This window comes from Ascaphus truei, unplaced genomic scaffold (genome assembly GCF_040206685.1).
Source record: "Ascaphus truei isolate aAscTru1 unplaced genomic scaffold, aAscTru1.hap1 HAP1_SCAFFOLD_1008, whole genome shotgun sequence".
Classification (NCBI taxonomy): domain Eukaryota; kingdom Metazoa; phylum Chordata; class Amphibia; order Anura; family Ascaphidae; genus Ascaphus; species Ascaphus truei.
Window position 1 is genome coordinate 57,126 of NW_027453872.1, and position 13,741 is coordinate 70,866.

The following is a 13,741-nucleotide window of genomic DNA, read 5'->3' on the forward strand; positions in this document are numbered from 1 at the left end:
CGTTACTCTGGCCAACAGTCTTGGCCTACCTCCAGCATCTGTCACCCACAACATCTGTTCCCTCCTTGTAAAGTGCTGAACTATCTCACCTGGGTCAGTGCTATAGCTGATCACAGTGCCCGATCAGGATGTCACTGTGACAGGCAGCAGTGCAGATTGACCGGTCAATCAATGCAGTGCCGCAACATATGCACTAAATGAGATTTCCGTGCCCCCAGTCAGGTTACTCCCTGGGCAGTGACCCTGCTCACACCCTCCCCTAGTTCCACCTCTGATCACAATTATCTCTCTTGGAGAGTGTAGCAAATTGGAGTTGGGGGAATCTCACCTCTGCCATGCATGGTCACAATCTGGGCACAGGACCCAAATAGTGGGCAATGTGGCACTTCTTACAGTAGAGAATAAGTAACTTTATTCTTTACTTGTGTATTAAGGACCTTATTTGCATTAAATTCAGTCCACATGGGACCAAGACTTTCTGGCTTACTGAACAAAGTGGAATTGTTTCGTAGAGGGTGGAGAATTGTATTTTATCTGAAATTACCCCCTCTGCACAAAATACAAACAATTATACCCATACAAGTACCTTGTGGAAGTTGTTGCCCTCTATCTTCCTGTGGTCTCTCCCTGTTTCTCACCGTGCCTCCTCCCATTTCCTTGCACCTCTGCGTCTCCGCATATATCCCTATACTCAGAGCCGGCTCCGGTCAGTGACATGGGATGCCCAAATATGAGCATATCCATATATGGGCATCCATGCCACTGACTGGAGCCCACTCTGTTGCGGATATGGAGAGAGACTGGGAGATTTACATCCCCTTATAATTCATATGGTGCATAGTACCGGCACGTATTGTTTTACCGGTACTGTGTACCTTCTTACTTTCACACTGGTACAGTATGTGCTGCAGTGGGACTGAGAGGGATATATTGGTAACACATAGTCATTGGTGGGGGAATTCAATCCATTTTGAAAATAGTAATGCATTGTTTTTTACTTTTTTTTTTGCAGTAATGAAGAATGAAAAAGTTCTGTTAAAATTGAATTGGACGTGAACTGGATTCAGCATTTCATCATCAACTCTGCACCAGTGTGAATTGACGTTCTTTAATGTTCTGACAAGGTACATGCAACATCTCTTCCTCTACCCCTACACCACCCTCTGCCTCTTGCCTCTCTCTCCACCTCCCTGCTAAGCGTATTAACCCATCTAATGTAATCCACATTCCTTGTCTCACTTTACTCTTCCCTTCTCACGTGCCCTCTGGAATGTCTGCTCTACGACTAACATGGTCTATTTGTACATGACCTCTTCTGCTCTCATCATCCACCACTTCTCATTCCCCTCACCCCTGTCCTACTCGATACCTCAGCTTAATTGAACTCTCTCCTCTGACATCTACCCTTATCTCTAACCTCTCCTCACTTTCTGCTTAAACTAACTATCTTGTTAACTCTTACAATGCTATCATCTCCTCCTCCCTCCTCCTCCATCATCTATATGCCCCTTATAGGCTCTGACACACTCATCCCTCTAAGGCCGTGATTATCATGGGCACACGCTTGGTCGTCCACAGTGCGTGCGAGCGATGCAGGGCCTCCCCGTCGCCTCGGACCTCAGTGCAGGGATTGCTGGAGCGACAGGCATGCGCTAACTTTGCCTTCTGTTGCGTGCTTACTATAGACGCAGCCTAACCCATGCATTGGTTAAATTCACAAGCACGCTCTCATCACACTTCATCACATCACACTGCTGCTCTTAACACCTATGGAGGAAATCTCACAGTCTGATTTTCTACACTAAACCTTTGTCCTGTTCTGTAAAACTCTGCTCCTTTTTTTAAGGTCAAACACTACTTTTTCCTCACTCATCAACACTCCAATTTAATTCACACTGTCTTCTATGTATTTGAGTCCCACCACTGACTTTCTCCTCCCACTTAACATCCATCCTTTATTTCTCCTCAAGCCTTTGCTCACTTGAGGCAAGGTGGATGCCATCCACAAGTAGATTCGTTCTCTCCCTTCCCCCTCTCTCTTTTTCTATCTAGATCTCATTGCACTCTTGACTCCTTTTCTCCTGTCACAAAGCTGGAACCTGATCTTCTCTTCTCCCTCTACCATATGCCCTCTCAATCCTATATTCTCACTCTCACTCTCACCCACATCTTCAATTCCTCCATATCCTTTGGCTCTTTCAACTCTTCCTTTTAAGCATGCAGTGGTCACCCCTATTCTCAAAAATAACCTTGACCTTGTGTGAATTTCTAACTATCGCCCTGTATCCGTCCTACCATTTGCCTCCTAATTGCTAGAACGTCTTGTGATCTCCCGTTTGATCAACATTCTTAAATCACATGCTCCTCTGGGCCCTTCACAATCTGCCTTTCCCAATGTAACCAATTATGTACATAAAGAAAATTCCCAAGGTCCATTTTACTTACTAATCCTGCTTGATCTCTCTTCTGCTTTTGATACTGTCAATCACTCTTCTCATTCATATTCTAAACTCTTTCTTCGTATCCGCAGCAAACTTATATCCTGGTTTTCATCATACTTCTCCATCACACATTCTCCATCTCTGTTGCTAACGTGTCTTTGTCTCCTGTTGTTTTGTCTGTTGGTATACCTCAGGACTCTGTTCTGGGACCTCTCTCACTACATACTATCACTAGTTGACCTTATCAACTATTTTGGCCCTTGATATCATCTCTATGCAGATGATACACACACCTATCCACCCTACCGTCACTCCTGCAATTTAGTTCCTAGTTTCGGGTGGCCTCCTGGCTATATCCTCCATGGATGACACTCTTCTGCCTTAAACCTAATGTCTAAAACTGAGCTCCTCATATTTCCCCCTAAATCTGGCCTAATATCACCTTTCTCCATCGCAGTAAACAGTACTACCATCATCCTGTCATGAAAGCACATTGCCTAGGAGTAACATTTGACTCTTCCCTTTCCATCTTCATTCACGACACTGGCTAAAGTTTGTTGATTCTTTCTCTGTAATATTTCCAAGATTTGCCCTTTTCTCTGTCAATCTACTGCTAAAACGCCAATGCATGCCCTTATCGTATGGGTTAACATACTGCTAACAGGGCTCCCTGCTTCACAACTTTCTCATTTGCAATCTATCCAAAACTCTGCTGCTTGAATAATTTCCCTTTCTCCCACAACAGTATCTGCTCATCTCCTCCTCCTTAAATCCCTCTCCTTGCTTCCCATCAAGTTTCAGATCACCTACAAAGTTCTCCTCCTTACCTTTTTGTTAAGGTTCTCTATTAGTGGTGTACCGAGTACCCGGCGTTACCCGACACATTTCCAGCTACCCGGACATTACTCGAAACCGGCCACTGAGAAGTGGACTTGGCCGGGTAATACCCGGCGTCGGGTAATGTCAGGGCAGCTGGAAATAATCTTTTATACTTACCTTTCCTAAGACATCTAGGATCAGCAGCAGCAGTCCTCTGATGTTGGCAGCATCAGAGGTGTCTTCACCTGGCGGGGGGAGCTGCAGGAATCACTTCCACAGCACCGAAGCAGGTAAGCTGTGTCTGTGAGCCTGCAGCTCCCCCGCCGGCTGAAGACACCACAGATGCTGCCACCGTCACAGGACTGCTGCTGATCCTAGATGTCACTGCCACCCGGAAGGTAAGTGCCAAACCGTGTACCCGACCGGGTAGAACCTTTCATTTTGGCCGGGTACCCGTTACCCATTTTTTTATAGTTGAGGACCCAGTCCAACACTATTCTCTATTCATCTGCTCCTTCCTACATATCATCTTTGGTCTCGTTATGCCCTTCCTCGTCTCCTAAGCTCTACTAATAACTGTCTCCATTATACTTCTTACACCTCTACTGCGCACTCGCTCTCTTGCCTGAAACCCTTTCCCATCAATTTACCTGTGAAACTCACACACACTCAGTATATGCCAACATACCCTCTTCCACCCACATTTAAGATCAACCTTAAAATTCACAACTTAAATGAAGCATTTCAATAGCTTTTACTCGTTGCTACTGTCACTCATTCAGTCACTAACTATTGTTCCCAAGAAGTGCTTTATACTACAAGTACCCACCATTAAGGACAAGCATTGTCATCTACTGCACTTGTTCCCCCACCTGTTGTCTCTCTGTAAGTCTCCTTACATTTCTCTTAGATTGTAAACTACCCAGGACAGGGATTTACTTTCCTATTGTCTGTTTTTGTTTGTTGAACTTATTGTATAATAATTTCCTGTACTTTTTGGTCTCTCTTGTAAAGCGCTGAGTACACAATGGGTGGTATATAAATAGAGATATATGCAGAGTCTAGAGACAAGGCACACGTGTATAGGTAGCTACAGTTTATCCGGGACCGTATGCATCCTTGAAGTGCCTGTCCCAGTTATTTTCTATTGATTGCAATGTAGGAGTGTCTGTCCTGTCTTATTTTTTTTATTATTATTATTATTATTATTATTATTATTATTATATATACAAAGATATATACAAAGATTGTTTCCTGTCGTTAGCATGACATTGTGTGACACAGTGTGATGTCATTGATTCAGTAGATTGTGTGCAGACCGGGACTGCAGTACAGTTTCACTGACATGAATAACTTGTGTGGTAGAAGCTCTAGAAGGAGCACAGCTGTGGGAGGGAGGTGGATTTGCTTTGTATCACATGGTTTGGAGCAAGGTTCATTGTATGTATCGTCAATAATAATTATAATAATAATAATGCAATGCTTAACTTTTTTATTTCAAGAGGAAAGACTGCAGAACAGAAGTGAATATTGAAGCCATGTGTTCATTTTCTTGCAAAATAGAAAATTGAAGGACAGTTGAAGAGGAGGAAAATGACTACACAGAGACAGATAAGCAATGTGTATATTTCTCATTTAGTATTTGTCGTTTTATTGACTCCAAAAAATCCGGCTGCTAAGGGTTTCGCATTGGACATATTCACCTCTACTCCACCCCTTCCTGTGATCTGTACCATGCAGATTTTTGTTGATTCAATACATCATGAATAGAGTGTGGCTACAGTATGAAGTACTGACCCAAGGACCACATCTACTACCATTCATAACAAGAACATGTGCAGTAGCGCACTGCTGCAGTTCTATGTTATTGCTATGAAAGGTTGAGGTGGTGCAATCATATGAATCTTGAGTGGGAGGGATCCTGTTTGCATCATTTAATTTGATCTAGGCCAGTAGAGTATATAACTCTCAGTACAGGTTACATATGGCATCAGTATTAGTGATTTAAAGAACAGAAAAACAGGAGTGGAGAACAAAACCAAGTAATGTTGAAGTTACTACTTTTTACTATTTACTTGGTCAGTCTGTACTGTCTACTCCCCACACAGCTGCTAAGGGTTTCCATTTGAGATACATTCACCTTCTACTCTGCACTACTGTGCTACCCTCTATTCAGAGATGAGTTCAAGTCATGTTTACCACTCTAAATCGCTCTGCAGTCATTGATTCAGCACATCATGGGTAGAGCATGGCTATAGATACAGCAAGCTTTATTTTACCCTAATATTGCATCAAAAAATAGAATATCACTCAGTTTCCTACAGATTTACTGATGCTGATAATGCAGAATCTCACCCTCCCATCATAATACACCAGAGGAAGAAATAATCCTTGCTATATATGTACATTGTGTGACATATTGCCTCCATGACCATTGATGGCAAATACATATTCTGTATAGAGCAGCTGTGTTATGATGTAGTTGTTATTGATCATCATTGAGATATAATCACAAGAATCTTATGCAAAGGGAAACTGTCATTAGCATAGTGGGATTTCAGCCCCCAAACTTCTGTAATATTAATGCAATGTCTTACTTTTATTGCAGTGAACACCGAAGAGACGGATCTACTACAACAGCAAAATGATCATGCAGTTGACAATATGTTGTTCTGGTAATGTGCACAATTATTATGTATGGGCTCCACACCACAGTGCTGGACATATTTTGTTAACTTCAACACTACCCCTACCATGGAGATGTCTTCCTGTGATTGGTGTTACTGATTCAGTACATCATATGCACAGTGTGGCTATTATATGATGGATTGATTTAATGAACCCACCAAACACTGATGACATCTGTATCATCTTCTGTAAAGTGCATCTACAGCAGGATATTATCAGCATTTGGGGTGATATAATCAGAGGCATCTATGTGCTTTTGTGCTGGGTAAAGTCCTCCAGCTGAACCGCCCCCCGCCCCCCACCCCCCTACACCTCCTGCCACACAGGCAAACTTACTTACACACACAGCACACTTACTTATGCACACTGACACTTGGCATACCTACACACACACACACCCCACAGCCACTGGCATGCATGCAGAGTCCTGGGCATGCAGGATGGGCATGCAGAGTACAGAATATCTCCACCTTGCTCTGGCCCGTACTCTTGGCCTACCCCCAGCATCTGTCACCCACAACCTCTGTTCCCTCCCTGTAAATTGCTGCACTAACACACCTTGGTCAGCGCTGCAACCGATCACAGCACCGGATCATGTCACTGTGATAGGAAGCAGTGCTAATTGACCGGTCAATCAATGCCACGTGGCAACATACGCACCAAAAGAGATTTCCATGCCCCCTGACAGGCTACTCCCTGGGCAGTGACCCTGCTCATCTTCCACCTCTGATCACAATATTCTCTCTTGGAGAGTGTAGCAAATTGGAGTTGGGGGAATTTCACCTCTGCAGTGCATGTAGAGTCCTGTATGCAGAGTACAGAAAGTCTCCACCTTAGTCTGGCCCGTACTCTTGGCCTACCCACAGCATCTGTCACCCACAAATAATACATACACTAATACTCCCCACAATACACACTTTAATACCTCCTCAATAATAATCTCCCCAATAATATTATAGTCTTAAACACAATATACACAATACCCCCTAACACAAGATACCCAATCTAACACTCTCCTCTGCACCTCAACATAATATACACACTATAATACCCTACACACAATATAATACTCCCACACACACACAATATACACACTATCCTCCTACCGCCATAAAACACAACCAATAATACACACACACTTTGTGGATGTTGGGACCAGCTCCTTGCATGCACCAGTGAAAGAGAGAGGCCTGCCATCCGTGCCTCCCTCCGTTTCCCATCTTCTCCCTGTCTCTCTCCCTCCCTTTCTTTGCATCTCCCTGCATCTTTGCGTATACCCAGTCAGTGACGGCTCCGGTCACGTGATGCCTTAATATGGGCTTATCCATATATCTGTTGCAGAGATGGAGAGAGACCTGGAGATTTTACATTTCCTTATAATTCATATTGGTACTTAGTACGGGCACTTATTGTTTTATCAGTACTGGGTACCTGACCGTACTGGCCTACGAGTGAGAAGGCAATATTGGCATCACACAGTTACTGTTGAATATGTCATTCAATCCATTTTGAAAATAGTAATGCAATGTGGTTTTGTTTTGTTTGCTTTTTGCAGTAATGAAGAATGAAAAAGTTATATTAAAATTAAATTGGAGGGGAACTGGATTCAGCATTTCTTCATGAACTCTGCACTTGTGAGCATTGACCTTCTTGAGTGCCCTGACAGGTACACGCAACTTTAAGACTATAATCTTCATCAACTGCTGTGCAAGCTTTCGTGCTATACCTCCCCCTCCGGTTTTGATTTATACATTTGCTCTCTCAATTCATGTCCTCTAATATCTGGAGGCTCTCTCCTAGCATTTCTCTCTACCACAGCACGTCATCCCAATGTAACCTCTCTCTTGTTCTTTCTGTTTACTGTTTCCTCACTGCTCTGTAAAACTTTTCTAATTTCTCTAACTTCCACACTCCTGCTTTTATCCACATGTTCTATACACTTTCCTTCCCCTACCTTTGCATGTGTCTACACAAAGCACCATTTGTACAGACCTCTATTGCAGCTATTTCTGCACTGCTCAATGAAATGCTCTCCTGCACATCCTATTCTCTTCCACCTTCCCTCATTCTCTACGCCCCCTCTCAAAGCCCCCTCTCTCTATGTCTCCTCTCTCTACGCCTATCTGTCTCATTCTCTTGACGCCCTTCTCTCTCTACATATCCCTATCTCTGTCTCTCTCTACACCTATCTCTGTGTCTCCTTCTATGCTCGCTGATGTTGGGGGATATCTCTTATAATCTTGGACCGGCTCATATACACATCAGGCCTCCCTACTAAGAGTGTTAACCTATCTAATGTAATCCACATTCCTTTCCTTACTTTTCTCTTCCCTTCTCCTGTGCCCTCTGGAATGTCCACTCTTACTAACAAGGCTCTAGTTGTACATAACCTCTTCTGCTCTCATCAGTCACAATCAGTCATTCCCCTCACCGCATCTTACCTGTCCCACTGATTTGCCTCTGCTTAATTAAACTCTCCTCTGACATCTACTCTAACCTCTCTTCTCTCTTCTCTCTCTCTCTTTCTGCTTAAACTAACAATCTTATTAACTCTTACAATGCTATCCTCCTATCTATATGCCCCCTATAGGCTCTGACACACTCATCCCTCTAACCCACACCTTTGGCTAAATTCCCAAACACACTCATCACACTTCCACTCGCTGTTCTTAATACCTACGGAGGAAATCTCACACTTTGTTTGATTTTTCTACAGTAAAAATGTCTCCTGTCCTGTATAAAGCTGCTCTCTAGGGCTAAATACACTACTTTTTTCCACACTCATCAACACTCAAATTTAATTTACGCTGTTTTTTTCTCTGTATTTGACTCCCTCCACTGACCTTCTCCTCCCACTTGCCATCCTTCCTTCACTTCTCCTCAAGCATTTGACTACTTCAGAGGCAAGGTGGATGCCACCCAAAAGGAGATTCCTTCTGTCCCTTCCCCCTTCTCTCCTTCTACCCAAATCTCCTTCTGCACTTGACTCCTTTTCTTCTCTTACAGAGCTGGAAGCTAATCATCTTCTATTCTCCCTCTACCACATGCCCTCTAGATCGTATCCCCTCACACCTTACTGCATCTCTTAGTCCCCACTCTCACCCACATCTTCAATTTCTCCCTATTCTCTGGATTTTTGCCCTCTTACTTTAAGCCTGTAGCGGTCACCCTTTTGTCAGAAACAAACTACACCCTATGTGCCTTACTAACTACCGCTCTGTATCCCTCATGCTGTTTGCCTTCTAATTGCTAGTGTCAACATTCTTAAATCACATGCCCTCCTGGATCCTTTACAACCTGCCTTTCGTACAGCACGTTCTACAGACTGTGCTTAAAGCTAATTCCCAAGGTTTTTCCCTACTAATCCTACTTGATCTATCGGCTGCGTTTGATGCTCTCAATCACTCTCCTCCTTCATATTCTAAACTCTCTCTTGGTATCAGTAACAAAGTTCTATCCTGGTTTTCATCATAACTTTCCTGTCACACATTCTCCATCTCTGTTGCTAACATGTCTTCGTCTTCTATTGATCTGTCTGTGGGTATACATCAGGTCTCTGTTCTGAGATCTCTCTTTCTCTCTACATACTATCATTTGGTGACTTCATCAATGCTTTTGGCCTTAGATATAATCTCTATGCGGATGATACACACACAAATCTATCCACCCCTGTTCTCACTCCTGCAATCCAGTCCCTACTCTTGGGTTGTCTCCTGGCTATATGCTCATGGATGGCACTCCACTGCCTTAAACTTAATGTCTAAAACTGGGCTCATATTATCCCCTTTCTCCATCACAGTAAACAGTACTACCATCTATCTTGTCATCAAACATGTTGCATAGGAGTAACATTTGGCTCTTCAATTCCATCTCCATTCACATGCACGGCTATGGGTAAAATGTGTTGCCTCTTTCTCTGTAATATTGCCAAGATCTTCCCTTTCCCCTCTCAACCTACTGCTAAAACTCCAATGTATACTGTTATCCTATAGGTTATTTTAACATACTACTAACAGGCCTCCATGCTTCACAACTTTCTCCTATGCAAAACTCTGCTGCTTGAATTATCTCACTTTCTTCCACAACAGTCTCTGCTCATCTCCTTAAATCCCTGTCCTGGCATCCCATCAAGTTTTTGTATCACCTACAAAGTTCTCCTCCTTACCTTTTTGTTAAGGCTCTCCATTAATCTGCTCCTTCTTGCATATCATCTTTGATCTCTCGTTATGCCCTTGCTTGTCTCTTGCACTATAACCATAACTGTCTCCTGTAAACTTCTTTCACCTCTACTGTTCTCTCACTTGCCTGAAACCATTTTCCATCACTGCACCGTACATGTGAAACTTCCTCACACTCAGTATATGCCAACATAACCTCTTCCACCCACATGTAAGACCAATCTTAAAATTCACGACTTAAATCAAGCATTTCAAAAACTTTGACTCGTGGCTACTGTCCCACACCCACAGTCACTGCTAACAACTATTGTTCCCAAGATGTGCTTTCTACTAATTGTACCCACCATTAAGGACAAGCATTGTCATCTACTGCACTTCTTCCCCCAACTGCTGCCTCTCTTTAAGTCTTCTAACATTTCTATTAGATTGTAAAGTTCCCAGGGCAAGGATTTACTTTCCTATAATCTGTTTTTATTTGTCGCACTTATTTTTTAATTATTTTTCCCCTCTCCCCTAATGATATACATATAGGTTTTCCTGTCATTTGCATGACAGAGTTATTATGGTTAACTATTGCATCATGTAGACTGCCTTTTCAGTGTGATGTAATTGATTCAGTACTTTGTGTGCAGACTGTGACTGCAGTACAGTGTCACGAACATTAATGACTTGTGTGGTAGAAGCTCTAGAAGGAACACAGCTATGGGAGGGAGGTGGATTTACTTTGGATCACATGGTTTGGCGCAAGGTTCATTGTATGTATGATCATAACCATGCAATGCTTAACTTTTATTTCAGGAGGGAAGAACAGTGAATATTGAAGCCATGTGTTTCTTTTCTGTCAGAAGAGAAATTTTGAAAGACAGTTGAAGAGGAGGAAAATGACTACACAGAGACAGATAAGCAATGTGTATATTTCTCATTTAGTATTTGTCGTTTTGTTGACTCCACACAATCCAGCTGCTAAGGGTTTCGCATTGGACATATTCCCCTCTACTCTACCCTTCCTGTGATCTGTACCATGCAGGTTTTTGTTGATTCAATACATCATGAGTAGAGTGTGGCTGCTGTATGAAGTATTGACCCAAGGACCACATCTACTACCATTCATAACAAGAACATGTGCAGTAGCGCACTGCTGTAGTTCTATGTGTTTTATTAAAGGTTGAAGTGGTGCAATCATATGAATCTGGAGTGGGATGAATCCTGTTTGCATCATATGGTTTCATCTAGGCCAGTAGAGTATATCTCTCAGTACAGGTTACACATGGCATCAGTAGTAGTGATTTAAAGAACAGAAAAAACAAGAGAAACTTCAATGTTGATAACAAAGCCAAGTAATGTTGAAGATACTCCTTTAACTATTTATTTGATCAGTCTGTACTGTCTACTCCCCACACAGCTACTAAGTCTTCCATTTGAGATACATTCACCTCCTACTCTGCACTGCTGTTCTGTCCTCTATTCAGAGATGAGTTCCAGTCATGTTTACCACTCTGAATCACTCTGCAGTCATTGATTCAGCACATCATGGGTAGAGCATGGCTACAGATACAGTAAGCTTTATTTTACCGGCTGATCATCCATAATATTGCATTAAAACATAGAATATTACTCAGTTTCCAAAAGATTCAGTGATGCTAATAATGCAGAATCTTACAACACATCCCATCATAATGCACCAGAGGAAGAAATAATCCTTGCTACACTACCGACACGTTTTATTGAAGCACGGCTAGCACCGCAAGCCGGGGGATGCCCCGGCGTGCTAGCCGCACTCCCTCAGCGTGCCGCGCATCACCGATGCATGGTCACGCGTCATCGGGTGCCTGCGCCCCCTGCACGCGCGTCCAGGGCTCCCCGAGGGAGCACTGGTGTCCCGCGATGTGGGGGACAGCGGCAGGGGGTTCCGGGGGACCCGACGGACCCGGCAGCGGAAGGGAGAAAGCCCCGATCGGAGGGCGCTCCTCCGCTGCTTCGGCGTGCGCCCGGCACCCTCCGGCGCGCGCCAGGTTACTGCTGCGGCCAAGAACGGGCAAATGCTCGAATAAACTCGGCCGCAGCAGTATATCTGTACATTGTGTGACGTTTGGCCTCCATGACCATTGATAGCAAATACATATTTTGTATTGAGCGGCTGTGTTATGATGTAGTTGTTATTGATCATCATTGAGATATAATCACAAGAATCTTATGCAAAGGGAAAATGTCTGCAGCATAGTGGGATTTCAGCTCCCAAACTTCTGTAATATTAATGCAATGTCTTACTTTTATTGCAGTGAACACTGAAGAGACGGATCTACGACAACACTGCACAGGACAAGAGCAAACACTACAAGCAGCAAAATGATCTTGCAGTTGCAAGTATGTTCTGTAATGTGCACAATTATTATTTATGGGCTACACACCACAGTGCTGGACATATTCTGTTAACTTCTACCCCTACCATGGAGATGTCTTCCTGTGATTGATTCAGTACATCATATGCACAGTGTGGCTATGATATGATGGATGGATTTAATGAACCCACCACCCACTGACATCTGCATCATCTTCTGTAAAGTGCAGCAGGATATTATCAGCATTTGGGGTGGTATAATCTGGGGCATCTATGTGCTTTTGTGCCTGGATAAGTTCCTCCAGCTGAACCACCCCCCTATACCTGCCACACAGGCATACTTACAGAGCACACTTACTTATGCACACTGACACTTGGAATACACACACACACACAGACACAGACACTGTCATGCATGCAGTGTCCTGTATGCAGAGTACAGAAAGTCTCCACCTTACTCTGGCCCGTACTCATGGCCTATCCCCAGCATCTGTCATCCACAACCTCTGTTCCCTCCCTGTAAAGTGCTGCACTAACACACCTGGGTCAGCGCTGCAGCTGATCACAGTGCCGGATCATGATGTCAATGGGATAGGCAGCAGAGCTGATTGACAAGTCAATCAATGCAGCTCCGCAATATATGCACCAAAAGAGATTTCTGTACCCCCTGTCAGGCTACTCCCTGGGCAGCGACCCTTCTCACCCCTCTCATTCCACCTCTGATCACAATAATCTCTCTTGGAGTGTGTAGCAAATTGGAGTTGGGGGAATCTCACCTCTGTAGTGCATGGTCACAATCTGGGCACTGTACCCAAATATTGGGCAATGTGGCACGTCTTACAGTAGAGAATAGAATAAGTAACTATATTCTTTACTTGTGTATTAAGGAACTTATTTGCAATAAAAATTCAGTCCACCTGGGACCAAGACTTTCTGGTTTTCTGAACAAAGTGGAATTGTTTTCCTATAATTTTATATTCTCTGAAATGTAACATCACAATAAAGTACTCCTATTTTTTTCCTTTGTGCTTTTTTATGGACTATTCCTTTATGTATTTCACTTAATGGGACTAATTACCTTACGATTAGATTTCACTTGTATTTTCTTGGGTTACTCTTTGGAATTTCTCTCTGTGTTCATTTATACTATCTTATTTAGAGCAGTCTTTGCCATTGGACCCCATTTCTTGCCAGAGAGATCTGTAACACAGAGTATTGAAGAGAGTACAGAACAGTGGTGAAGTAGATTTTTATGCTTCTAGGCAGCCTCCCTTCTC

General features: G+C 43.3%; 1 long non-coding RNA gene across 1 annotated transcript; it reads left to right on the forward strand.

The window, feature by feature from the left end:
- The first annotated feature begins 1,021 nt into the window (after positions 1-1,021).
- LOC142474889 (uncharacterized) lies at positions 1,022-13,153 on the forward strand. The gene is made up of 6 exons (XR_012790613.1): positions 1,022-1,124; positions 4,763-4,880; positions 5,869-5,935; positions 7,504-7,614; positions 10,925-11,034; positions 12,406-13,153. It is a non-coding gene; the product is annotated as an uncharacterized LOC142474889 (long non-coding RNA).
- Positions 13,154-13,741: the final 588 nt, after the last annotated feature.